The sequence below is a fragment of the Eumetopias jubatus genome, unplaced genomic scaffold (genome assembly GCF_037043125.1).
Source record: "Eumetopias jubatus isolate StellerSeaLion01/CBP00866 unplaced genomic scaffold, mEumJub1_p1.0 scaffold_7, whole genome shotgun sequence".
Taxonomy (NCBI): Eukaryota; Metazoa; Chordata; class Mammalia; order Carnivora; family Otariidae; genus Eumetopias; species Eumetopias jubatus.
The window spans coordinates 50,901,221-50,929,156 of NW_028274813.1; the positions used below are offsets into that span (position 1 = coordinate 50,901,221).

The 27,936-nt window shown below is 36.8% G+C and overlaps 1 protein-coding gene and 1 pseudogene across 1 annotated transcript in view; one reads left to right on the plus strand and one right to left on the minus strand.

Annotated features, from left to right (window-relative positions):
* MDGA2 (MAM domain containing glycosylphosphatidylinositol anchor 2) overlaps positions 1-27,936 on the plus strand; it is a 793,866-nt gene that overhangs the window by 367,150 nt on the left and 398,780 nt on the right. The gene's annotated exons all lie outside the window — the stretch shown is intronic.
* Positions 6,135-6,674, minus strand: LOC114210862 (large ribosomal subunit protein uL24 pseudogene; annotated as a pseudogene).

Here is a 27,936-nt window from a genome sequence, read left to right on the forward strand (position 1 = left end):
ATGCAGTTATTAAAAAGAATAAGGTCCTCCCATATGTTTTGATTTCAAACTGTCCCAAGATACATTGTTAAATGGGTTGTGGGTAGGATGATGATCAGACAAGTGGAAAAACAGAGTGCTAGCATTTGTTTGAAAAATTCATGAAAGAGCCCTGAAAGAACATACAAAAACGAAAACAATGTGTGCTATCTTGAGCAGGAGAGGTGGGAAGCAGAGAATACGGGGAAGAGAATTTATTTTTAACTGTATATATTTCTTGTTTATTTTGAATTGTGTACATATGCACGTATTTACTGTAACTTAAGCAGGTAGTACTCCTAAGGGTTTGCTGGGGATTAGAAAAAGAAAAAAAAAAACCTTATTCTAATATGGCCTCCTTCAGTAAGCTCACTGCCTAGTGCAGGTCTTTAGATGATTGGACTAAAATTTGGGGCCCAGTCTGAGACTTCACTGGCGATCTCGGATGCTTGGCAAGTCTTGAGTCTTTGGCTAGGCTCCTGTCAATTTGTGAGGGAAACTGGTCTCTGTGAGTACACAGAGGACCTCTAGGGGGCAGTGTTTCCTAACACCACTGCCAGGCTTACAGTCTCCATTCTGGCTTGATCGAACAAAATATCCTCCAAGAGTCATATTTTCATTATTACTACTATTATTTTGCTTATTAAATTCACTCCCTGTTATTGCAGCTACTTCTAGATTTTAAACCTGAGCTGGTTTTCTTTCCCTTCTCTATCCTTTGCTGCCTTCTATAGCTTTGAGTGTTTCTTCTCTGCTTGTCCCCCTTTGCTAGCTGCTGCCTGCAATTCTCCTGCCTCTTTTTCTTCCTCTTCACTTCATCTCTGGGCTTCTCACTTTATCACACAGCGGCACAAATACAGAGAAATTACTTAGGTGAGGTTCATCGTTATCAGCATTTCCAAGAAAACTGGGGTGATAGGATTGTCCGCACGCTCAGGCTATCTAATTCTTGGTGCCCAAACATCCAAGAATGGTGCATGAACAATTTAGCCTTCGTGAACTTTAAATTCATCTTCATCCAATTCCTGTTGTGTTGCTTGCTCCTCTCATTTCTGTTGGAGAAACATTTCATAGTTCTGGCAGATTAGGTCCAAGTAATCTATATACTTTGCCATAATTGATAACACTTAATTTCCACTAATTAATATTAATCCTGTTTTCTGCAGTTAAATAGATTTCTTCTCTGAAACCCCTCTCTGCTTAGTATTGCCCAATCAAAGGCATAGGAATTAGTCATTGGGTATAATGTGTTTTATAATTGCTCGTAATTGTTCACCCCACCTGTATTTATGGGCATCTCTACTAGCTAGTCAGAGCAAGGTGATAAAGATGGTCTCACTATGCACATAGGTATCTAAGTCTAGCTTCCTTGAAAAATGTAAATCCATCTTGTTCATTGTGTATCCTCATTGCATATCATTTTCACTGTTTTTCTTCTATCCTAGGGTCTTAGTTCAGTTCCCTAAAAGCAATTCCTGAGGTGAGGTGTGGTGTGTAAGTGATTTGTTAAGGAAGTGCTGATAGCGGAGAATGGTAAACAAAGGAGTGGGGAAGCAGGGTGGGGAAGAGGAGAAAGCAACATCAGCCCTGTGATGTCAGGCACAGACCCTTTGTGGGTAGCTTCACCCTGACCCTGAAGGGGAGCTCTGCATGTAAGTTACAACTCAGTCTTCCTGGCCCTTGTGACTTTTGGTCTATGTACCCTGCACACAGTGACCTAAACCTGGTAAATATTTATTTGTTAGATAAATGAATGGAAAATAGACCTGCTAGGGAATATCAAGGAGCTTAGACTCTAACCAGAGGTTAAGATAAGGAGTGTGGTCAAAGCTGTAAGAGGAGTACAAATAAATACTGGGTTCCGAGGAAGAACAGGTATTTTACTTACCATTTTTTTTTCATATAATGATAATATTTTTAAAAAGCTCTTAAGGTATACTTGTCAGTCTCCGAGATACAGTGTAGAATCCAGAATGAAAACTAGGATATGTAAACTGGACTTTGCCTCAGGGCCTCCAAATTAGAGGACACAAATCTTCTAATTATTTGAAGGAAGAGAGATATTTTTTAAATGTTTACATTATGTGGACCTTCTTTCAGCACATGTACTCCCTTTAAATGAGCTTAGCCTGCAGCTAGCAATAGGATAATGTCAATAATTCCCTTCTGGGGACTACACTGTACATCCTAAAACTGCTATGATGCTGTGCCTAAGTTGCTAGGTATGGCTCCGTGGGCCTCTCCTCTGCTCTAAACAAATGGAAGAGGATTTCACAGTGTATCATGCTTCCGTGCCATTGCTTGTCCTATTACCTCTGCCTGGAATGAGCTTCTACTATTCTTAATTTGGTTCTTTCTCAGTCATCATGCAAGGCCTAATCTCAGATGTTTTCTTAGATGTGACACCAAAAGCACGAGCAAGAACAACAGCAACAACAAAATAGATAAATGGGACTACATCAAAATTGGAAACATTTGTGTTGCAAATAAGATCAAGAAAGTGAAATGTCAACCCACAGAGTGGGAGAAAATTTTTACAAATCATATATATGATAAGGAACTTGTATACAGAGTATATGAGTAACTCTTCTAGGGGCGCCTGGGTGGCTCAGTCAGTTAAGCTTCTGACTCTTGGTTTCGGCTCAGGTCATGATCCCGTGCGGGGCTCCATCTCAGGACCCTGAGATCAAGAGTCCATTGCTAAACCAACTGTGCCACCTAGGCACCCTGACACAGATGTTCTTAAGGCATTACTTATAACATCCCCCAAATGGAAACAACCCAAATTTCCTTAACAGATGAATGGTTAAAATATAGTATATCCGTACAATGGAAAGTTATTCAGCAATAAAATAGTAATAAAATACTACATGCTACAACAGCATGAACTTTAAAAATTCTATGCTAAGTAAAGAACTCAGTCACAAAAGACCACATAGTGTCTACTTCCATTTATATGCAATAGCAAATCCATAGAGGCAGAAAGCTGATTAGAGGGGTGCTCAGAGCTGGTGGGGTCGGAGTGGAAGGCAGTGGTGCGGGGGAAGATGATGAGTGATAGCTAGTGGCTTTTGGGTTTCTTTTAAAGGGACAAAAATGTTCTAAAATTTGATTTTGGTGATGGTTACACAGCCATGGGAATATATTAAACATTGAATTGCAAGTTTTAAATGAGTGGATTGTAGAGTATGTGAATTATTCCTCAAAAATATCTTAATAGAGCTCTTAAAAACAAAGCCCTGAACCTAAAGGTATCCTCTAGGAAAGATTTCCTGAGAGGCGCCTGGCTGTCTCAGTCCGTGGAGCATGGGACTCTTGATCTCAGGGCTGTGGGCTCGAGCCCCACGTTGGGTGTAGAGATTACTTAAAAATAAAATCTTAAAAAAAAAAAGAAAGAAAGAAAGAAAAGATTTTCTGAAACCTCAATTGGAGCTCATTACCCTTTTTGGGTTGCTGGTGCATATATTTATGTTAACAGCCATATTGCATTAAAATTCCTCATATGACAGGCTTCATCACTAAACCAAATTCCTCAGAAATGAGTTCTCCTCCTCTTCTTCTTCTTCCTTCCCCTCCTTCTACTATTGCTATGTTGCCAGAGTCTAGTGTAGTTTTTCATATATAGGAAGCAAACAACTGAGCTTAACTGTATTATTTCTTACATTCCTACAGTCTTTTGAAGATATTTCATAATACTAACACCAAGTTTAAAATGCTTGTAGACAGGAAGAATCCCTTCCTAAATGTTAGAAAATGCTATGTGCAATACTCTTTTATCTTTCTTTCTTTCTTTCTTTTTTTTAATGGGGGAACGTTTTGCCTTGAAATTGTATATGATAAAGACAAATTGCAAGAGTGTATAATCAATATTTGCATACAAAACACAGCATGTACTGGGCCATTAATATGACTTTATGAAGGACAAATCAGATCAGACTCATTTTTCTTTCTTCTCATAATATACACCTTATAAATTTAAAAAACTTTATGATTATTTTATCTTTTGTTAAAGGACCATTAAGCTTTTCAAACATTGTTAGTTTGCTCTGACTTTTCCTTGTCTCAGTGTACTTCAGTGAAAGAAGCAGATTGAGCCACTAAAACCCTGCTACTCAAATATTATTATATGATTTTACTAAAAGACTTCATTGTCATCCTAGTTTCATTAATAACACCAGAATATAATTTGAGATTTGAAGACAGCTTTAAGTAACAATTATTAATTGGTTTTATATTCAAAATTATGTTTGGAGAATATAAAAGTCCCTTACCTCGGTGATTTTCAAGATTTTTTGAACTGAACTGTTACTTAGCTAAAATCTTATTCGAAATCCAGTATATAAATCATGTAAGAACAGAGTTGCTCTGCTAATTAGGGGTTGAAAAAGAGGGTTAAGAGACCCAACCTCTAGCCACAGTTGTCCCCTGGGGCACCTCCAAAGATTGCTTACGGCTCCTTAGAGTAAAAATCACTGCATTAGTTCGGTGGAAAGTAGGTCTGTGCATCTCCTTGCACCTGGGAAATTATATTTTTTATAGTAACTAATTACCTTGAACTAAGCCAAGTTAATGGCATTTTGCTAACTGATTAGCAAACACTGGAACCTACTCATATGCATATTGTTTTATATAGACTTTTTAATAGAAAGGTGTTAATAGGTAACTCTATGATAACACACTGGAGTGATGGAAACAGCTGTGAAATGGGTTGCATGTGACTTGAAAAAAAAAGAAAATTCAAGGTTATTTCTGTTAAAATTATTTTTATTCCTTTTGCTTTCCTTCATTGAAAGCCCTAACTGGAGAAGAGAGAGAGAAGCAGAGTAAACACTAGCATTATAAGCTGAATATGACTTTGGGAGTGGGGGAGGGGAGGGAACATTGTCCATCCACTTCTTTTATTTTTGGGTTTTTTTTGGTGTTTTGGGGGGTTTTTTTTTGTTTTATCCAAGTTCTTATTTTTTCTTTATATATATATATATTTAATTTTATTATGTTAATCACCATACATTAGATCATTAGTTTTTGATGTCGTGTTCCATGATTCATTGTTTGCATATAACACCCAGTGCTCCATGCAGTACGTGCCCTCCTTAATACCCATCACCAGGCTAACCCATCCCCCACCCCCTCCCCTCTAGAACCCTCAGTTTGTTTCTCAGAGTCCATAGCCTATCATGGTTCATCTCCTCCTCCGATTTCCCCCCCTTCATTTTACCCTTCCCGCTATCTTCTTTTTTTTAACATGTAATGATAGACAGTGGGGCGGTTGTGTGCCATGGTGAGCGCTGTGAATGGTGTAAGACTGTTGCACCACAGACCTGCGCCTCTGAAACATACACTTCTTATCTTCCTTTCCTTCCCAGTCTCTCTGTCTCTCTCGCTCTCCTTTCTCTTCTGGATCACATACTTGATTATCTGTGTAGGTCTGCCATTCACCCACAGTGGAATCTTCAACAAGACTTTTAGCTTTCATTTCAGGTTTCTTGTCTAAGCAGTTTATAATCATGTCACCTTCCTCTCGGGGCTGTGTGAGAACTATATCATACAGTCCTTGGAAAGCACCTAGCATAGTGTATGGCTTGTAGTTAGGATTCATTGAATGATAATGATTCATCTTCTACTTAGCCATTTCCTTTCCCTTTTTCCTCCCTCACTTCCTTAAATTTCACTTTAACAGTTCTTATATTTCTTAAATACTTTATACTTACTGAAGAAAAACAACGCTAGGCATTTTTGTTTGACTTTTCAAAATTTTGGTTTGGGTTTTAATTTGTAAAGAGAAAAACACACAATTGTGTGCATCATTTATAAGAGAAGAACAAAGCATTGTTACTCATGAATGTCTAGATTATAAAAACTGGGAGAGCACAAAATCGCAAAATATCGACACAAATTAACAGACAGTGATTTTCAGTATGCTGTGACTCACTAAGTGTGAGGTCCTAGATTAAACAGTGTTTGTAAGAGTCTGTCAGTCTTAATGGGGAAATAAAGTTATTTCAGAAATCCAGGGGAAAATAAGGAACAAATATTTGCTTGCGGGGGAGTTACTTATAAGCAAAATTTGATTAATAGTTATTAATAATTTCAATATTTTTTCATTTTTTCAGTTTTTATATAAAATCATATATAAGATTACTTTTTTCCTGCATCTTCTCAATTGTTTCTTCCTTATATTTGTCCTTTTCCTTTCCTTCTTGAGGAGATTTGGCTTTACGTTCAAGGATCTTTTTGTGGTCTTTGTCCAGTTTTAGTCTAGGGATACCCACCTTGCTAGAGTGAATGCCCACACGGTCAGTGGTGCCATCCGTCTGCTCTCTGTCTCTCCTCGTTCAGTGTAGAGGACATTTTCTTCCTATGAACCTGGATGACCTTGCCAATTTGCTGACCTTTGTAATACCCTCACACAATCTTTACTTCATCCTCCTTTTGGATGGGCATGGATCAAATGTTTCCTCTCTCCACTCTTTGTAAAGAGGGGAAGACATAATCTTACTGTGAATGTGGGAAGGTGCATTGAAAAGCCTTTTATAGTTCTTGTTCCCATCAGAAGTCACAAAGGGACTGAACTTTATTTTGGATACTGGCACTTCAGCGATGGTGGCAAAAGGAAGAGCAATTTTAATAAGTTTTAAAGAATTATCTTCTAACATTAGTGGTGTTGCTCTTTCTAGAGGGAGAAAGTAACCGCCTCTTCAGCCTCTGTGATTTGTCCAGAATCAGAAGGTTGTGGAGCCGACCATGGGGCTGGGGTGGGAATTCTGACTTTATCATTCCTGTCGCTACCTGCTGCCTCTTTACAGGGCGGTGCTCCCAGGGTCTTTTCAAAAATTCCAGGTACTGCATTTTTCCAGGTTCTCCTTGTACTCATTTCTCATCCTGTTCTATAGTTGGACTCTTTGTCAAAAGACCTAGAACCACATTTTAGACTTACTAAATTTCATCCATTATTTTCTTTTTTAATGACACAAGCTTTTAGATAGTGAGCCCACAGACTTGCTCACACAATTTCCTGTGCTTTTGTAGGTATTTTCTTTTCAAAATTGGTGGGGAGGGGGCAGGGGAGGACAGAATTACATTGGTTATTTCTAAGTGTGTTTAAAAGATTAAAAATAAAAGGAAGGAAGGAATTCAGAGGTGACGCTGTTGCTAATATCAGTGGAATGAGGTTTTAAAGGGGGTTTGATCCAAGCCTTTGGGAGAAGGAGAAGGTTAGTGGTGTAGATATTGAGATTTGGAACCATTTTAAGATCCTCTCTCGGATAGTGAGGATATCCAAACTTGGACTGGCTCCTGTCAGAGATATGCCTTCACTTCTAAAGTGAGGAGTCCCACACAGGAGAGAAAATGGCCAAGTATGACAGAAGAGGAAGAGCCACCTCCTCATCTCAAAAAGGCTCTAATCCTGCTAAGTATAGATTTTCTCCACACGATGATGGTAGCAGAAGTCACTTGAGTAAACAAACCTCTGTGGTTTTGAAAATCAAATCAAGTAACGTATCTTCCCTAGATATCTCTATTATTTTGAGTGTATATTCACACACAAACTCTCACATACACACATGTATGCAATCTGTCCCATGCATAATTAAATATATACTAATTTACTAATTTGTGGTTTTAAATATGTATATAATTTATAGTTTTCTTGCTTTGATGATCATCCCCCTGTAAATTATTTAAGTAGTTTGGTGTTTTTCCATCACTAGATTTTGTCCTAAAAACACTGTCAAAAAACTTCATCAGGTCTCACTTCTCATCCTGGACCATCTTGTCATTTGAGTGACACATAAAAGAAGAATAGATGTAAAATGGTATCATAATTCCCTTTCCCCATTAACATTAATCTATATGCTTTGAATATATTTGACTTTTTTTTTTAATTTTGTACTTCCTCGACCTGTTAAATTATAGCAACTAAAGCTCTTTTCTCTCTGCTTTCCTAAGTGGCATATGCTCATATTACCAATGCCTCTTTAACATGACTGGTGTTCTCTAGTTTATGTAACCGCTTAGTCTGTTCTACCAGGAAAAATCAGGATTGCATATACATGTGATAGAAAATTCTCGTCCTCTGGAAAGAGAGTAGAAAAAAAAATTACACTGCCTTTTTTTAGAGCACAAATAACCTCAGTGTAGTGTTTAAGTGTCTAATATTGCCTAATGGAAAAATCCATGGTACAGTTCAAACTAAATGAAATAATGATGTAACTTAGGGTGCTCCTTCAAACAGCATCTTAAGTAGATACTTATGTACTTCTGAGTTCAACCCCACAGCAGCCATGCAGCCTCAGAGCTTGTTACGGAATTTCATATTCCTTTAATGGAGATGGCCCCATGCTGGGCTTTTACTTTTCCAACTGTGGCGGTAATAGTTAGTAATCAAGTCATAATGTAATAATCACAACTACAGGGAAATGTTAGCTGATGTAATAGATTGCAAGGCGAAAAAATATTGGTGTTTTTTCAGACCTTATTCCATCTGTCTTTTTGTTGTGTGTTGAAAGAATCTAGGCTTATAGGTGAAAACAGCCCCACAAAAGTGCCTACACAGATAAGGCTCTATCACTTGCATAATCCTAGTGATTTTTTTTTCATTTATGTACTCACAAAGAGTCACACACTTGGGAATTTTATGTTGAAATCTGAAAAGCGTGCTCTGAGCGAGAGCCAGAGCATTCCTAATTCTCAAGTCCCTCATATATTTAACTGATATTTTAATGAAACAGGCATCAATAAAATATTTATATTCTGTATCTTGCAATTATCTGACTTCTTCCAAAAACTGCTTCGATATTCATTAAAAAAATGCTATTTGCTGCTTAGAAAGAGCTATTACTACTGCTTCTTATATTCTGGTCCCCAAAATTATCTCAGTGAAGGTACAAAGTCCTCCAACTTAGAAATGTTCTTTATACAGTCATTCTGTAAAAACTATCTGGTCCATTCTTTTCATTTTTTTGGATAAGGAAACTGGCCCCTGGGAAGTTAACTAACAATCTCTGTGTTCTTTACTTGAAGAATGATACTAATGAATATGATTAATGATGATAATGGATCACTTCAAATGGCCTATAGCTTCTCTCCCACAAGAAAAAATATATGATATAACCTAGCTGGAGAAAATATTCCTGTAAGAGTCATGAAATCCTACTATATGTAGTTCTAGGCACTAGAAATTTTAAGTTGAGATTTGAATAATTAACCGGATCACAATGGAAGTGTCAGGAGAGGGTAAGAGCAGAAGATTAGCCCCTCAGGCAGAAGAAAGTTGTTCAAAAGCCAGTTGGTAAGAGTTTGGCACCTTCTGAGAACCAGAATTTGGTCACTATAGAAGGGGGCATTGCAATGTCAGAGCCTGAAGAGCAAATTGTGAAGAGCTTGGGGAAATCCTTTTTAAGGACTTTGGTCTTCACTCTAGCCCTCACTGAAATATTTTAATGAAGCTATTGACAGAATCGGACTTTAATTTTAGAAAGATTATTCTAGCTTCATGCTGAAGAATGATTAAGCATGGGGACGCAGGGGATTGTGGCGGTTTCCTACGCCAGAGATGATGGTAGCCTGGAATAAGGTAGTGGCAGTAGACGTGAATACATTTGAGACCTATTTGGAAGCATAACCTATTGGTTTTAGTGATTAAGTAAGTATAAGGGGTGAAGAGCTGCACAATATTAAATAAATTTAGGGTTTCAGGTTTGAACACTGGGTGGATGGAGTACAAATGAGATAGAGATCACAGGTGTAATAAACATAGTGGAATTAAGAAAGGGCTTGGGAGTTCAGTAGGAATGGGTCTGGGTTTCAGCTTTGTCCCCAGCATTATTTGGGCTAGTTATTTAGTCTATGTAAACCTCTCTTGTTTGCTCACATTTAAAATGAAGATAATAGGGGCTCAGTCAGTTGAGCATCCAACTCTTGATTTTGGCTCAGGTCATGATGTCAGCATCGTGAGATCGGCCTGAGTCGGGCTCTGTGTCAGGCCCGCATTGGGCTCTGCACTCAATATGCAGTCTGCTTAAGATTCTCTCTCTCTCCCTCTGTCCCTCCCCAACTCACTCGAGTCTCTCTCAAATAAATAAATAAATAAAATCTTTGAAAAAATAAAATAAAAGAATAATAGAAGTACCTCCCCCATGTGGTTATGAGGATTAAATGAGGTAATATATATAACAACCACATCAGTGCTTAGCAATAGTGTTTGCTACTAATAACATTAGTTGCAATAATATTAGTAAAGATTTTTGGAGGCTGAAGATTATGACTTCTGTATACTTTATGTGGAAGGTATTGTAATTTGTGGCTTTCTTTTTAAAGGCTTGGAAAGTACCCGATTAGAAAATACTGAATTTCTGTGCTGTTGGGAACTCGGGCTCATTAGTTTACTCTGTATCAACATGGAAAGCCTCTGAAGTGAGAAAAGATTATACTGACATCACTGATCTTCACAGTAGCATTTTGATTTTTCTAGGACTTTTCAGAGATTTGCCCAGCCAGTTTCTTTTTTTTTTTTGAACGACTTATCATATCATAAATCAGCCAGTTTAAAGAGGATGTAATTCCCCAAACAAAATCAAACACTGGCTTCCACAGTAATATCAAGTTCATGCCCTGCATTTAGTCTTTCCTCCATGAACTTGAAAGAAGATAATAAGATACCAACTACAATGAGTAGAAATATAGCAACCAATAAAAAACGTGTACAGTTATTTAAATGGATGTTTAAAATATGAATTTTACTATCGTGAAGATAGGTATAAGCTTAAATCTTGATTAGCTGTCATAATAGAAGCAGTGGTGTGCTTGAGCCAGCCCTTAATGGCTTGTGAAAGATGATTGTTATTAAACACGTTATTAAAAATTAAATATGATCTTATGATTAAATAAGTTACATTAAAACCAAAGGTTACAAATATTCAAAATTAATCACTTCTTTATTATTTTACTATGTCTTATTATCAACATTCTTGACATTATTTATTTCTGGTCTATCTGTGTGGTAGAGATATCTCTTCCTAACTCTGCATTCAGCATCATTATATTGGTAATTTGAAATCAGCTCTGTTGGAAGTATTTACACCACAGAAATTGGCAGATGCTATGGGTCAAGGCTTTTTGTTTTATTTTGTTTGTTTTTATTTGGAGAACTGGTTGTTAAACATTTGCTAGCACACCACTGAACAAAGGTAACTACTTGCAGATATAATCTGAAAGATACTGACTAGGGGCAAGACAAGGAAGAGCACTAATCAGGAAGAAAAAATTTAAAAATTCTTTGGAGCTCCCTTAGAAAGTAAAACTTGGGATGTAGAAAACTTAGTTAAGTCCTGTGCTTAATATATTAAGCATTAATATATATTAATTATTAATATATATTATATTATATATTTAATATTATATATTTTATATAATATATATATTTATATATATATTTATATATATTATATATTATATATATAATATATAATTATATATAATTAATATTATATAATTAATATACAATATTAAGCATTAATATATATTAATATTAATATTAATATATATCTTATGGAGATATATAGAGATGGAGAATATATTGGACATCGAACATTTTTCAAAAGGTGCCGTCTTTCAGCATTGCCATAAGAAGCAAATTTTATTATGTTCAAAAAGCTTTAAAAAATGTTGAAAATTACAGTTAAGCCATTTTTTTTTACTTACTTGGAAGAAAGAATTATGAAGACATGATAATTTGCAATGATTTGAAAGCAGAGAAGTGAAGATTTCTTGGTGAAGTAATTTTCAGCAAGACATGAGTTCTTAGTGAGCGCTATAGAGATGAGGCTCAGAAGTACAAATATAGGGGAGGTGCTCAGAAATAGGACCTCTCTACTCCTTGGAAATAGATGTGGTTATTAAATTATTCTCCAAGGACATCTTGACTTAAAGAGCTTGCTTCTTGATTTTCTTCTTGGGTTCAAGGAATGGTAAAAATGGTAAATTCTGTGAAATAAGTACTTTGAGTATCACCACTTTAGATAAGTCTGTGACAAAATGGAACATGACTTTGAGAGCTTATGTAATGCCACAGAGGGAGGCTGGCTTAGTCACAAGTTAGTGCTTCTTAGGGTTTTTGAAGTCAGGGTTGTATTGTTATTTTTCCTTGTGAAAGAGAAAAAGAGACACCATGACCAATGACAAAGCATAAAACTTAGGATAAGGTGAATCGTTGTCACTTGTAATGTAAGGATGGCTTTAAACCTAGGCTGTGAGTGGATATCCAGATAATTACAAGGCAAATGTGAATGTTTTTGCTGTGTTGTGATCACTGCAATGACATGAGGTCTGGGAGTTGGACTAAGAGGGTTGGATACAGTTCTAGTGAATTTGTTGGGGCTTTCTAGCTTCTTTGCCCATGATGACAATCATAAGTGATAGTCCTAAATATAGAGCATTGTCAGTCATTCTACTGTAGGAGTTTTTTTTTTTTTTTTTAAAGATTTTATTTATTTATTTCAGAGAGAGAGAGAATGAGAGACAGAAAGCACGAGGGGGAAGGGGGTCAGAGGGAGAAGCAGACTCCCTGCCGAGCAGGGAGCCCGATGTGGGACTCGATCCTGGGACTCCAGGATCATGACCTGAGCCGAAGGCAGTCGCTTAACCAACTGAGCCACCCAGGCGCCCACTGTAGGAGTTTTTTTAATGAGTACCTCACTGAAACACTAAAAACCAATAGTAAATCAGAGATCTTTCTAATACAAAGGAAGACCTCACATAAGAAAGTATAAATCAATTATGTTTTGAGAGGGGCTTGAAAAATATTGTTCCATACCACTATTTAACCGTGTCTGCCTGAGTACTTTTCTTTAGTGCTTACCACAATGAGATTATAACACTGAAGGTGAAAAAGTAAACTTTGTAATTTGAATCTGCATACCTCAATAAACCTTGGTTCTTTAAGTTCTAAGATTTGAGGCTACGGAGTGTCAGTTCTCTACAATTCCATTTACTGGTATTTAAGGCAGTTGAAGGTATCTGAGTAGCTGGGATGTCACCAGGAGGATGCAGCCTGGCTGGTGGGCAGGCAGGTGCCACACGGGGAGGGAATACCCTGGCGAATTTGCCTCTGTCCAGGGTCTGCCCCACAGACTTCCTGGTAGGGCCTAAAACTCCAACTTTTCAGTGAACTTGGGAGGTTGACTCATGACAACAAAAAGCACAATAATTTTAAGTTTATAAGCAGAATGATTGTTTGTTTATTTGTTTATGTGAGAAATGCAACTGCTAAAGAGGTGGTTTCATTCTTTGACTAGGGTATTCTTCCCTTGTTAGAAAGCTGTATGGAAAGCTAAATTTTAATCAAGCCAAATTCAACCTAAAATGGCATTAGGTTTCAAAAATCTATTCTGTTCATGTGTGTGAGTGAAGTCTCAAGATACCTGTCAGGACAGATATTAGTACCTTTTCATCCTATCTTTCCTGGTCATTGCTTGAACAGGGATGGCCATTTTCATGTTTTGACTATACTTTGTTCCCCTGTTCAACGTCTGTCCCTCAGATTGTTGATCAGAGGTGGGGTTGAGCAAGCAAATTCACAGGGCAAGCAAGGAAAATATTAGAATTTCCATTTGTGCTTATCTTCATTATTTGCATAACATATAATGATAATATAAATGGTATATAGTGAAAAGTGTATATTGGTCACTGTTCTAAGGGCTTTAAATTCATTAGCTCATTTGATCTTTAGGATAGCTTTGTGAGGAGACATACAGATGAAGTCCAGATTGGTCACCTGATTTGTCCAGAATAGAGGAGCTGAGATTCAAATCCAGGTTGCCTGGTTCCATATTCTATGCTTGTAATCATTACACCATGCCACTTTTCCAAGGTAATCCCTAGGTATAATTTATAGATGAATAAATCCATATATGTTAGTGAATACTGTTTATTGATAGGGCCATACAATGAACCATTCTATAAATCTCAGACTCTTCGTTCTGATTTGGGAGATTTTTCTCACATGCCTTTGACTCTACCATGCTCTGTTCTGCTTGTTGTGTGCTGGTCTTATAATCGAAATGCCTGTGGGTAATCACAGCTCACTGCTCACACCCATCCCCATGTGTGTCCATGTTCTTGAGGTGATTTTCTGGCATCACCTTTATTAATCCCAAGGTCACTCCAGCAACATTTACTGTCACCAGATTTAATGAATGATTCTTCTTTATAACTAATTCAAAGACCAGAAAATTCTCCCCTCGGCTTGTTTAATGTGGAAAAAAATTTCTCTGCAAGAATTTGAAGGATAGCCCTATCCTCATAAGTTGCGTGTTTAGTTTACTCTCATTTATCTCCGTCACACAGGTAGGCTCATAAGACAAGGAGGCCTCATTCGAGGAGAGAGGTTAGTTTCTTTCATCTGAGCATGGCAAGTACCCAGATGCTTGAACATATGCAACAGACCAAGAGTAATTCAGAAAATAACATCAACTGTAAGGGGGGAAAACCTTTTTCTGAAGTGAGATTCTTCCTAAAGGTATTTTTGCTGCTGTACTTGGCATCTTGTTAATAAAAATATTACTTGGGCTATTTTAGTTCTCATCTCCATACTTATGTGATGTAGCACTGTGACTTAGGCCATCTGTTTTTAACATCTTATATCATTCTTTGCCACTTTTAGCAGATGAATCTTCCAAACAGCAGTTCATGAAACTTAATCCTTTCTTCCTTATTGCATCACCTTTTTCTTTGTTAAAATTCTCTGGATATCCCAGAGCTAACTCTGTATTCCACTCTTTTTTTTTTTTTTTAAGATTTTATTTATTTATTTGACAGAGAGAGAGAGAGCACAAGCAGGGGGAGCAGCAGAGGGAGAGGGAGAAGCAGGCTTCCCACTGTGCAGGAAGCCTGATGCGGGGCTTGATCCCAGGACCCTGGGATTGTGACCTGAGCTGAAGGCAGATGCTTGACTGACTGAGCCACCCAGGCGCCCCTCTGTATTCCATGCTTGACCATGTGTGTTGAGATTAAAACAAGGGATAGTTAGTAAGATGGAGACCATATAGTTGTAAAATATTTTAGCTAAATATCATTTTGTCCATTCCAATTTGACTATCACTTTGTTTTGTTTAAATCATGAACTTAGAATTTTAATGAACTTGAAGAATATGGTAGGTAGAAGACATCAATAATATGCTACAGGTTTCGAGAGCTGATGATTGATTTGTCCTTTTAACTATGTTTCTCCAAACCCTCTTAAGCCTACATGGCTTTCACTGTCATTTCTATGTGATATGACATTGAAGTAATTTGCTTTTGCTTAACTTTTATGCCTTTCTTGTCTGTATTATTAACTCAGTGGGCTAGAATGCTAATAACTTTAAATAGCCCATTGGTTGTCATAGTAACTGATATTAAAGCTAAATGTAAGTCTGTCTCTTGGATTTCACATTTAAACCATTGCTGGGATTTGCATTCTTTAGGAATTGATGGACTGATGATAGGACTTTGTACAAAGAGGGCCTTGAAAATTTAGGTTTGAATTAGGAGTTGATTCAGTGACATCTGTTTTCAGCCTTCAGTTTATGATTTGTTCAGACTCAGTCCAGTTCCATCAGATATATGTTCACAGAACCCTAAGAAGGATGCTTATCTAAATATTACAGGGGTTATATAGACAAAAGTTTTACTTTCCTAAATTGTTGCTATTCACTGAGATACTTTCCATGCTGGTTTTCTCTTTTACTTACCAGTGTGATGATTTTTATAATGTTACTGAATTGTTTTTAAAATTATACTCTGAGAAGGGGCACCTGGTTGGCACAGTCGGTTAAGCATCTGACTCTTGGTTTCAGCTCAGGTCATGATCTCAGGGTTGTGATCTCAGGGTTATGAGATCAAGCCCCACATAGGGCTCAGCACTCAGCATGAATCTGCTTAAGACTCTCTCCCCCTCTGCCCCCCATATTCTCTCTCTCTCAAATAAATAAAAATAAATCTTTAAAAAAATAAAATAAAATAACATTACAGCCTGAGCACTGAGAAGAGAGAAGTCACATTCAAGGAAGCCTTTTAGAGATGACTGCTAGATACAACCTATGCTTGTCTTAGGTGACTTCTGTTTCCTCCTATCTAGGGGCTTCGTAAAAATTTCACCTCTGGCTTAAAGCCTAACTGTCCTGTTTCACTTCTCTGTGTCACTTTAGTTCTAAGCAATCTCTGAGAGAAAGCTGACTAGGTATTAATTTATGTTGCATTAATTTAAATAACTCATTATTCTCATCCTGACTGTGTAATCTTTCTTTCTAGGTAGTTCACACATAGCATTATATTTTAGGCTGTGCTACTCTTTTTTTGCCCCCTGAAATTAGCATTTTTTTTCCACCTAACACCAGTCTGAGGCTGAATGAATTTTCTCCCTTGATCTCTGGAGATGCAGAGTTATTTTCTGTCTAGGTTCCCACCCCCAGCTTCCAGAAGAAAGAACACTTTGTTATCAGCAGCAGCTTATCTGTTGAATATGTATGAAGCATCCGAGATGTTGGACAATCTTGTCAGTCTCTTATATAATAATTTGGTAGTGACATTGAGTCTTCTCCCTTCCCCCGTTTTTCTTGAACTAGCCCCTCTTCTGTTCTGAATATGCAATATCCTGTTCCGCTTCTGGGTCCTCATCTACTCTTCTCAGGTTCCTTAGTTGCCAGAATTCACTTTCCAGTGACAGCAAACCCTTATTTTCTAAACCTCAGTTTTTTCCTCCAAGTTCCTACTTTACACACACACACACACACACACACACACACATACACACACACACACACATACACCCATGTCTTTCAGTAGGAACACCTAGCATAGTGTTAAACATGTACCAATGGATTATTAATTCTGTGGGTTGTCAAATAATGTTACAAGGGAAAAGGGTTCTGTGCTCAAAAATGATTTAGAAAGGCTGAGTTAAATAAGGCAAACAGGTTTCCTCACCATGAATATTATGAATCTCTTAAGGGGGAAAGAACAAAAGCATTTCTGAAACATGTCTATCTCATAAACATTTTAGAACACTCATTTGTGAGATTTCATTTCTTTTCGTTTCTTTTTTTAAATTTATTTCTTTTCTTCTCTCTCTCTGTCTTTTTTTCCTTAGCAGCAATCTTCAAACAAGGGTCTCTGAGTAGAGAGATAGTTTTAAGGGAATCAACCTTAGTATTTTCAATTTCCCTAAAATTGCTATACTTGAGAGAGGATTGGGGGGATTTAAATTGTCACCCTACCATCCATGATCATCACTTTTATCCTTTTACACAAGAAATAAAACAACAAAACAACACCAACACTTAGAGTTAACAGCCTTAATCTTATTATTGGTGCATCACCTTGGTGGAAAAAAAAAAAAAAAACAAGGCACCAAACAAATGGAAATTAGTTTTGGAGTTGAAAAGGTGGGTGACTTATGTTTGGGTAAAGATTCTTTCGCAGCTAAGATAGTTTCCAATTCTTTTTGCTTTCAACAAAATTAGAGATGAAGTTCTTAACGAAGATGACTTCTTAATGAAGTTGTCAGTAAACAGGTTACTGGAAATAATTTTCAATGATGTAACATGGCACTGTATGTTATTCTTCCCAAAGCTAGAATTTCAAAGAATTAAATTTCTTATATTCTTATTTATATGAGCACATTTCTCAGATTTTAATTAGGAGAATGAAACATAGAAAAAATGATGTTGAACCCTTAGTTTCATTCTAGCCATAAGCGATGATCATTTAGTAAACATGTATTAATTTGAAAAAAAAGTAGCTTTACTCATCGGATTAAGAGATGCATTTCTAATAAATGTTTTTCAAAAAAATGTAACATATTTATATTTTTAGATCAATTACGTACTAATATAATTTTAGTGATGACTAAAAGTACTTAAATCTCAACCTCAAAAAATACACTCCATTTCTCCCACAAGTAATATGAAACATTAATCAGTAAATGACTTTCAAGCATATAAACATATTACGTCAACATAAAATTCTCTGGAGAAAAGTGGGATGAAACATGATTCCTGGAGAAAAAGAAATGATCTAAAATGTTTGGCTATTGGGCGCCTGGGTGGCTCAGTTGGTTAAGCGACTGCCTTCGGCTCAGGTCATGATCCTGGAGTCCTGGGATCGAGTCCCACATCGGGCTCCCTGCTCAGCGGGGAGTCTGCTTCTCCCTCTGACCCTCTTCCCTCTCGTGCTCTCTATCTCTCATTCTCTCTCTCTCAAATAAATAAATAAAATCTTAAAAAAAAATAAAATGTTTGACTATTATGAAGACCATGTTTTCATATTTTATTTATTTTTTTATTTCTTTTTTTTTAAAGATTTTTATTTATTTATTTATTCATGAGAGAGAAGAGGAGAGAGAGAGAGAGAAGCAGAGGGAGAAGCAGGCTCCCAAGGAGCAGGGAGCCTGATGTGGGACTCGATCCCACGACCCTGGGATCATGACCTGAGCCAAAGGCAGACGCTTAACCATCTGAGCCACCCAGGTGCCCTTCATATTTTATTTTATTTTATTTTATTTATTTTGTGTGTGTGTGAAAATAATTTTTATCTATTGAAGAAGCAAATAAGAACAATAAAATAGTAATAATGAAACCTAAATTGCCTATAGTCAGTTGCTGAGGCCAGAAACTTGGGAATATTTTCTGATTTATTTCTCTGCTTCATTTACATTTAATCTTTCACTAAGACCTGCCCTGTCATCCTCTCAAATCTACATATTAAATCTCTTCAGAGGATACAGCTCGTTTGCAACCAGATTCCTGACCCACAGAAACTGTAAGATAATAAATGTTTGTTGTTTTAAACCACTATGGTTTGGGGTAATGTTTTCATATTTTAATAGATGATATTGAGCATCAAATGCTTGTGTATTCCATGGATACCCCCCCTTTTATTTTCAGTAAATCACAGCCCTTGATTGAGCAAAAAGTGACAAAACTTTTTTCATCCCATCTGGAAGGATAGGTCTTGGTAAATGTATAATATCAAAGATGTTATTGTTAAAAGTGGTTGCTAAAAAAGGGAAAATAATGAAAACATAAATGTCTCTTTTAGTTATGGGTGAATTTATTTAATATCAAAGTCAGAACTTTGGCAGATTTTAACTTTGGAGGCAGGCCAGAGTTCTTTTTTTATGTTAAACAATTTGAAATTAATATATAATCCACATACCATAATATTTACCCTTTTAACATGTAACAATTCAGTGGTTTTAATAGCTTCACAATCCATGGATCCCATTAAGTGAATGATATAATCATTTTATTTTCAAATCTCAATAGTTACAATACATCTTTGCAACTAAAGTTATGAGAATAATGTTAGAAGCTAACCTGAAAATATGTGAGGGGTACCTGGATTTTAGGAGACATGTCTTTTAGGAGATATGTGGGCAAAAATGTTTGAAGGACACAATTCTACTTAAGATTCTTTGGGAAGCATTGATCTGAGACTCCAGGTTCTTGTTCTGGTTCTTATTTTCCCATGTCCCCTTCCCCTCTTTTCAGGCTAAGTGGCTGTTTCTTGGTAGAGCTCCTGAAGAACTACAGAATGGATTGATTATGCAGTTTAGATCATAGGTAATAGATTTAGGGTTCAAGCATTACAAAAATTTTATTGAGCAACTCTATATATCAGGCACAGTTCTAGGCACTGGACAAACCAACAGTGAATGAAATGACACAAATCCCTGTTCTTAAGAATATATTGATAGGGGGACACAGACAATTGCACAAATATATAAGTAAAATATAAGGATAGGAGTTGTGGAGAGCTGGAAGAGGTCTATTTCAAGTGGCAATAAAATGTTTAGGGAAAGCCTCAGTGAAAAGCTGATATTTGAGCAAATACTTGAAGGAGGTATCGGGGCATGGCAAAACATTTTCGGAAGAGGACATAGCAAGGACAACATCCCTGAGATGAGATCACACCAATTGTTAATGAGGAAGAGGTCAGAGTGGCTGGACTGGTGTGAGCTACAAGAGCATAAGTTATAACTAAATTTATTTTAAACCTGGGCTTTCTTGACCTACCACTATCCCCACATATATCCTTTTCTGTCCCTATCTATACCTTTCTGTCCCACTCCTGTCTCCTTTATTTTTCTGTTCCCCCACCCTTTCTTTCTCTTTCCCTTTATTACACATCTGCCAATATGTAACTAAATAATTTTTTAAATTTTATTACACTTAATAAAAATTTTGTGTCATTTTCTCACAAATTAAACAGCCAATGACCTTGAACCTAACCAAATGTAATAGAGAAAGAAAATATTCTATTTAAAATCACAATTAAGTAGAATCACTTCTTCCCTTAATGGAGTGTCAGAATTTCCTTCTAGAGAAATGATCTTTGTGCAGCCTATTATCTTATTTAAGTGTGTAAAATGAGCACTTGAATGCCTGGTTTGGTTGGAAAGGAAGAAGCAAATAGATATAAATTGTTCTACTAGAGAAATACGCTGAAATTTGCTAGTAAGGGAAACCAGAGAAAGGGAGGAGGAGAGTCAGGTGGTGAAAGCAATTAGAGAGAGAAAGCAATTAGAGAGAGAAGGGTCACTGAGCATTATGGGAGGGGAGGGCACTATTGGTTAAGTGTCTGCTACTGATAAACTCCTGATTGGAATGGAGGGAAAGTAGATGAAAGATTTTTGGAGGTGCAAGGTTTAATATTTTATTTTCAGCTGTTTGCTTGGTAATCCTACAATGTAATCCCTGCCTCTCCTCCCAGTTATTCCAAAATTCAGTAGTCTCCTACACATGCTCTAGATGAATCATTTTAACATCAAGTTATAGGGAATGTATTATAGGTTGGTGTGGAGCATGGAGAAGAAAAATAGCCAAGGGAGTGCTATATAAGCAAGATCAGAGGTTCAGAAAAACCTACAAATTTGAATTTAAAAAACCAGAAAGTTAAGATAACCCAAGCCTTGAATTTGTGGAAATCTGGAAGTGAGCATCAAACTTCCCATTAAACATAGATGGGGGAGGGAGGAGGCAGGGTAAGGGTCAATTTAATTTTATGTAAAACTCTCAATGGGCAGAATGACCTCAGCTATTATCTGGGCTATACATACAATATAGTACTTGCTTCCAGTAACACCTATTCTCCAATCTCATTTACCAGACAAGCAGGATTAACATGAGTGTAATGCTCAGACGCAAGAATAGTGTCCTGGGAACTTGATTGATGTTAGAATTGCATTGAATGAAACCAAGAAATGTGATAAGAGAAGGTATAACTAGCAGATGCCAAAATGAAAGCCATGCAACTGTGAAACTAAATTGCCATTTTTAAGTAACAAGGGAAGGAAAAATCCAGTTTCAGTGACATCTCGTCTTGTGATAATTGGGGAAGTCAACAAAATGTGAACACTAAAAAGAGGAGAAAGGGGGTAGAGTCTGGAAAAATTCCTTGAAGAGAAGGTACTGCAAATACATTTTGAAAAGTTCCTGTAGTTGATGCAGATATAGGCCAGATGGACAAAGTTAAGTGCTAACAACCTGGACCTGGACACATATATACACTCAATAAACTCAAATCTGCTCATGTTATCCCCTTGCTTAACAGCACCTGGGGAAATACGTTCTGGCCTTTGCTGACAACTTTTCCTCCATCCCTCATGACTCTATGGTACTCTGTGTTCCAATCAAATCCATTGCCAGGCTCTTCCTCTGACATACAGTTTTCCTTCACACTGCTATATTTTAGCTAAGATTTGGAACATATTCTTCTTTGGCAATCTATAATATCTTTAATACTTTAGGTATTTCAACATTTTTGAAATCTTTGTATGTTTTAATAATTTGGAAACTTCAATAGCTTCAATAATTTAATAATTTGGAAGGGTCACAATATTTGAGTTAAACTTTTCCTCCACCACTTACTAGCTGAAGACCTACATCAAGTTACTCAACCTCTATAAATCCCTCAGTTTATCTAATCACAACCCCCCTCCTGCAGTGGTTATTTCGGTTTTATATAATGTTGAGATAACTAAATGAGGTAATACATTTGAGAATCAGTTAGAACAGTACTGAGAAAATAGTGCCTACTAAATAAATGTTTTCTTAAACTTACTAAATCGCCATTTTTCTTTCTTTTTTTTTTAATTTTTTTGACAGAGAGACAGCGAGAGAGGGAACACAAGGAGGGGAGTGGGAGAGGGAGAAGCAGGCTTCCTGTGGAGCAGGGAGCCCGATGCGGGGCTCCATCCCAGGACCCCGGGATCATGACCAGAGCCAAAGGCAGATGCTTTACGACTGAGCCACCCAGGCACCACTGAATCGCCATTTTTCAAAGATGATATATAAATGACCAACAAGTATATGAAAAAATGCCTTATACCTCCAATCATTAGAGAAAGTCAAATCAAAACCATCACCTCACACCTGTCAGAATGGTGAAAATTAATAACTCAGTAAACAACAGATGTTGGCAAGGACATGGAGAAAGGGGAACCCTCTTACACTGTTGATGGGAGTGCAGACTGGGGCAGCCATTTTGGAAAACATTATGGAGGTTCCTAAAATGTTAAAATAGAACTACCTTATGATCCAGCAATTTCATGACTAGGTGTTTACCCAAAGGATACAAAAATACTGATTCGAAGGAACACATGCACCCCGATGTTTATAGCAGCATTATTAACAGTAGCCAAATTATGGAAAGAGTCCAAATGTCCATTGACTGATGATGGATAAAGAGGAGGAGGTATACCCCCCCAACACACTATTACTCAGTTATTAAAAAGAATGAAATCTTGCCATTTGCAATGACATGGGTGGGGCTAGAGTATTATGCTAGGCAAAATAAGTCAGTCAGAGAAAGACAAATACCATATGGTTTCACTCATATGTGGAATTTAAGAAACAAGAGAGAAAGGGGAAGTAAAACAGAGATGCAAACCATAAAGCAGACTCTTAGCTATAGAGAACAAACTAAGGGTTGATGGAAGAGGTAGGTGGGGGATGGGTTAAATGGGTGATGGGTATTAAGGAGGGCATTTGTTTGGAGGAGCACTGGGTGTTGTATACAAGTGATGAATTACTAAATTCTACACCTGAAACTAATATTACACTGTATGTTAACTAACTGGAATTTAAATAAATTGAAACTAAGAAAACAAAAATAAAAACAAAAAAATACACATCACACCCATTTGAATGGCTACTATCTAAAAAACAGTAAATAACAGCCATTAATGTAGCTGTGGAGAAATTGGAACCCTTGTGCACTGTTGATAGGAATGTAAAATGATGCAGCCCCTATGGAAAACAGTATGGAGATTGCTCAAAAATTAAATACTATCTGATCCAATCATCCCACTTCTGAGTATATATCCATAATAATGAAAGCAGGATCTCAAAGAAGTGTTTGCACACCCATGTTCATAGCAGCATTATTCATAATAGCCAAGAAATGGAAGAACCAAGTGTCCAGCAACAGATGAATGGATAAACAAAATGTAGTGTATATACAGTTGAATATTATTCAGTCCTATAAAGGCAGGAAAGCTTGCCACATGCTACAATATGAATGAAACTTCAAGACATTTTGCTAAGTGAAATAAGCCGGTCACAAAAAGATGAATACCATATGATTCTGCTTCTATGAGTAATCAAAATCCTAGAAACACAAAATAGAACATAGAACAGTGGTTGCCAGAGGCTAGGAGCAGGGAGGAATGGGGAGTTGTTGTTTAACGGGTATGGAGCTTCAGTTTTGCAAGGTGAAAAGGTTCTGGAGATCTGTTGCACAATAATGTTGATTATGTTTAACAGCATTGAGCTGTACAATCAAGAATGGTTAAAATGGTTTAAAAAAATAAGTCACTGAAAAAAATTGTTTTTTTTTTCTTTTATTGAGACTTCACTCTTACCTTGTCCTTTTCCTAATCCCTTTGAGAATTCCTTCCAATCATTATTAGCAATTGTCCCAATGTATAATAATAATAATTACCTCTTCACCTGTTGTATTTCTCACAAGAATGTATGCTCCGTGAAGGCAGAATCCAAGTCCAATTCCCCCTTGCATCTCCATAGCTTGAAAATGAATGACCCGTAACACATGCCTAACATATCTTGATGAGTCAATGAATGAGTAAAGAATAAAATCATCAACCATTTGCCCTATCAGCCATCAATTTCAACCCAGATTTTTTTTTAAAGATTTATTTATTTGAGAAAGAGAGAGGGCAAGCTCTGGAGCAGGGGGAAGGAGAGAATCTCATGCAGACTGCCCACTGAGCACAGAGCCCAGGACTCTGAGATCATGACCTGATCCAAAACCAAGAGTCAGATGCTTAACTGACTGAGCCACCCAGGCGCCCCTCAACCCAGCTTTAACAAAAAAAAGAGGTAAATGGGAAACACGACACAACACGATGAAACCACTTCAAGGTACTCAGACATCAAGTTCCTTGGACAGCAGTCCCTGCAGTGCCAGTATGAGTTTACTTTCCATTAATTGGTTTGTAAATGGGAGAGACTTTAACATTGATTTTCGTGGGCGTTACTCACAAGTGGCTGAGCTTCAGTAGCAAGTTATTTTCTCAATTTCATAAAGTAAAGAAAAGCTGCCAAAGAAGTATTAACTGGCATGTTGTCCATATGTTAGATTTTTCCTGTTTCAGTCATTTCTATTTTTCATAAGATATTCCTGTTAGAAAGTGGCTTTATTTTTTTTGTTTTCTTGCAAAATTATAATATGTAACATGTCACAAATAAATACTATTTTCTTCTTTTATTAAGACATCACCCTCACCTTGTCCTTCTGGTCACCCTTTTGGTAATTTTTGCTGTATTCTAACACAGATGTGTTTAGCCTGTTGGTATGCATCAATCTTTTGATTGAGGTTGTCACTCCCAAACTGTGCTCCTGTTAACACTCTTGTTTTATCACCAAAATGGAATAATGCTGTTGTGTCTCAATATGTAGCAAAAAAACATAGAATGTTAACAGATTAAATTTTCTTAATTCTATATATTTTTTCCATAAATAATTTTAAACCTTTAGTGCTATCACTAGCTTACTAGATTATGAAAACATAAATAACTATCCCATAATAATAGAAATGTGCAAAACTATATTAAATATTTTCCTTGTTGCTTTTGAGACAGGACCTGTGTATGCATGCTGTCATTGTATTTTCTGTGAAATATGGGTGCCTTCCACATTTAAATATATCCCAACCTTTTCTGTTCTGAAAGTGGTCTGCCTGAATAAGTTTGAAAATTTGTTATTTTTTATGAGACCATCTTATTTTTAACAGTGTTTGTGTACTTCATGAGATTTTTGTATTTAGGATTCTAGATTTTCTGGTCTTTATCTGTACTTTTCGTCAACACATCCTCCCCTCTCTTCCTCCTCTCTGTGTGTAAAAGGGCCTGATCGAGTAGAAACCGATACCTTCTTACCATTTTACAAATCTGGATTGAGAATGAAGTCATGTGGGTCATGGTGATGGAGGAAGTAGATACAATAGCTGAGGTGAGGGAAAGGCAGTAACAGTGCTATGGGGTGACTCTGGGAGGCTATCATCACTTCCCTTATTTCCAATAGCCCCTTCCCTCCCAAACACCACAAACTAAAATAATCATCATCATCATCATCAATAATAGCAGCAAGAGAGACCACCCTGTGCTGTGAGTCAGGTATTATTATTTTTCCTGTTTTTTAGGTGGAACTAACTCAAAGAGAGTACGCTTAAAAGTACTTGTTTGGGGCCCTGTACTAACAAATGGAGATGACCCAGGTAGCCATTTCTTTATGTTCATTGTGTGTGTTAGCCTGAAGTTGTGTTTTGTTTTGTTTTGTTTTATAAGTAAATGTTCTTTTGTCTTGAGTGATATCACTTTATTTCCAAACGTCTCTGAACTGGTTTCTATGCAAATATGAAAGTCTTAATTGTTCATTAGTAACCTAAACATTTTGGGGTGCTTTGTGTGAAAACAATGAACAGGTGATGTTTACTTATAGTCACCGTGTTTTTACTGACAGAGATTTATATGATAGTTTATTCATCTTCAGAATAGCAGTGACCAAGGAATGGCATATATGCTTCAAGGCTAGTGAGTCATAGTAGACACAACCGTATATTCCTTTCATTCATGTAATCAATTTCATTGAGTGCCTACAATGTAATGCAGCTATTTTAACCTTTGGGAATATAATAGTGCACAAGGCAGAAGCTTACATTTTAGTGGAGGAGACCATGGATAGTGAACAAATACAATAAATGATAACTTGTAATGGTGCTAAGTGGAACGGAGTGAAAAAGCAGGGAAATGAGGTAGAGAGAGAGACTGGGTAGCAGACAGTGGTACTACTCCAGATAGGATGGCCAGAGAAGGCCTTCAGAGATAGTGATACCTTGCTGAGATCTAAATGATGGGAAATTGCTGAGCCATGCGAAGATCTTGGTGGGGTATATGAGGCAAGAGGTTGAAGGGAGACTTTCTAGGTAGATGAGCTAGTAGGCAGAAAGGCCCTGGGGCAGGGACCAGCATAAAGAATTCTAGGAACAGAAAAGCAAATATATATGAAAACAAAGGGTGCTCTAAGCACTTTAAAGCTCCATAACAGGTAGGAGTAATGAAGAGTGTGATCAATACATCTTGATATGTGTTTAAACATTGTTATTTTTCTTTCTTGTGTGAAAAATGGAACACAGGGCTGAAGAATTAAAGCAATGCAGCCTGCTGACAGGCAATTGAAAATTTCAGATAAGATGATAATAGTGGCTTAGATTTTGGTGATATCAACTGAGATGTTGCAAAATGGTGAGATTGGGATATGTTTTGGAGGCTGAATGAACAGGGATTGCTGCGAGATTCAAGAAAAGCATCAAAAATGACTCCCATGATTTTGTACTTAAGTGGATATTTGACCCATTAAATAAAATAGCCAGCAAGGCTGGGCACTTTTGGAAGAGCTTAGTTTTCAACCTAGCCATTACTACTTAGGTTATTGTGACACTGAAAAAGTCATTTAACTCCCTTCACCCCATGTGGGGCTTGAACTCAAGAGTCGCGTGCTCTACCTACTGAGCCAGCCAGCTATCCCTCATTTAACTATTTTTTAATATTAGTTTCCCCAAGTACAAAGTGAAGGAACTAATTGTACACAGAATTGTAATAATGATGAAATGAACTAATATATGTGAAAATATATACAGTTCACAGTATATATTTGGTGCTCAATACATTTTTCATGTACATGCAGCCCTCTCCATATGCTACACATTAAATGTTAAGAATTGTATTGTTGTTAATATTATCATTATTGTTACTGGTATGATCTTGCATGGTAGAGCAATGCAGTGATAAACTGCACAGTGGGCAGTCAATAAGCATCTTCATCAAAATTCATTATCATTTTTAATCCACAGAGACTTTGAAAGAAAATAATAAAAATGGTCAAAATATTTGAGAATTATAACATGAAGGAACTAATTTACTTTCTGTGCATTCTTTTGGATCCAGAGCCCAATCAGAAAACAGAATTATATCCAACTAAGCCCAGTCAGAGAACTCATTGTTAAGATATAAATCCTTTTTGATCCTGATGGTCATACATGAATATCATACCAGTGATCCTCAAAATAATTTATCATCTTATCAGTGGAGTATAACTTTGGCGTTTTAATCACTCATTCATTTGAGCATTAAAGTAAATTCAGAAGGTGAATCTTGGCCCTGTCCATAGATTTCTCTTGTTCACGTTCTGGTAGAGGTGGTTCGCTTTTTCTTGAGACCTTGCTATACTCCATAATTTTCCTTAAAGAATGTCAATCTGTTGGCTTCTGTTAGATGTTGAAGGATACACATTAAACCATATAGGATCATATTTAGTTTGCAATGTTAAATAGGTGTATACTGGACCTTTGGCAGGGAA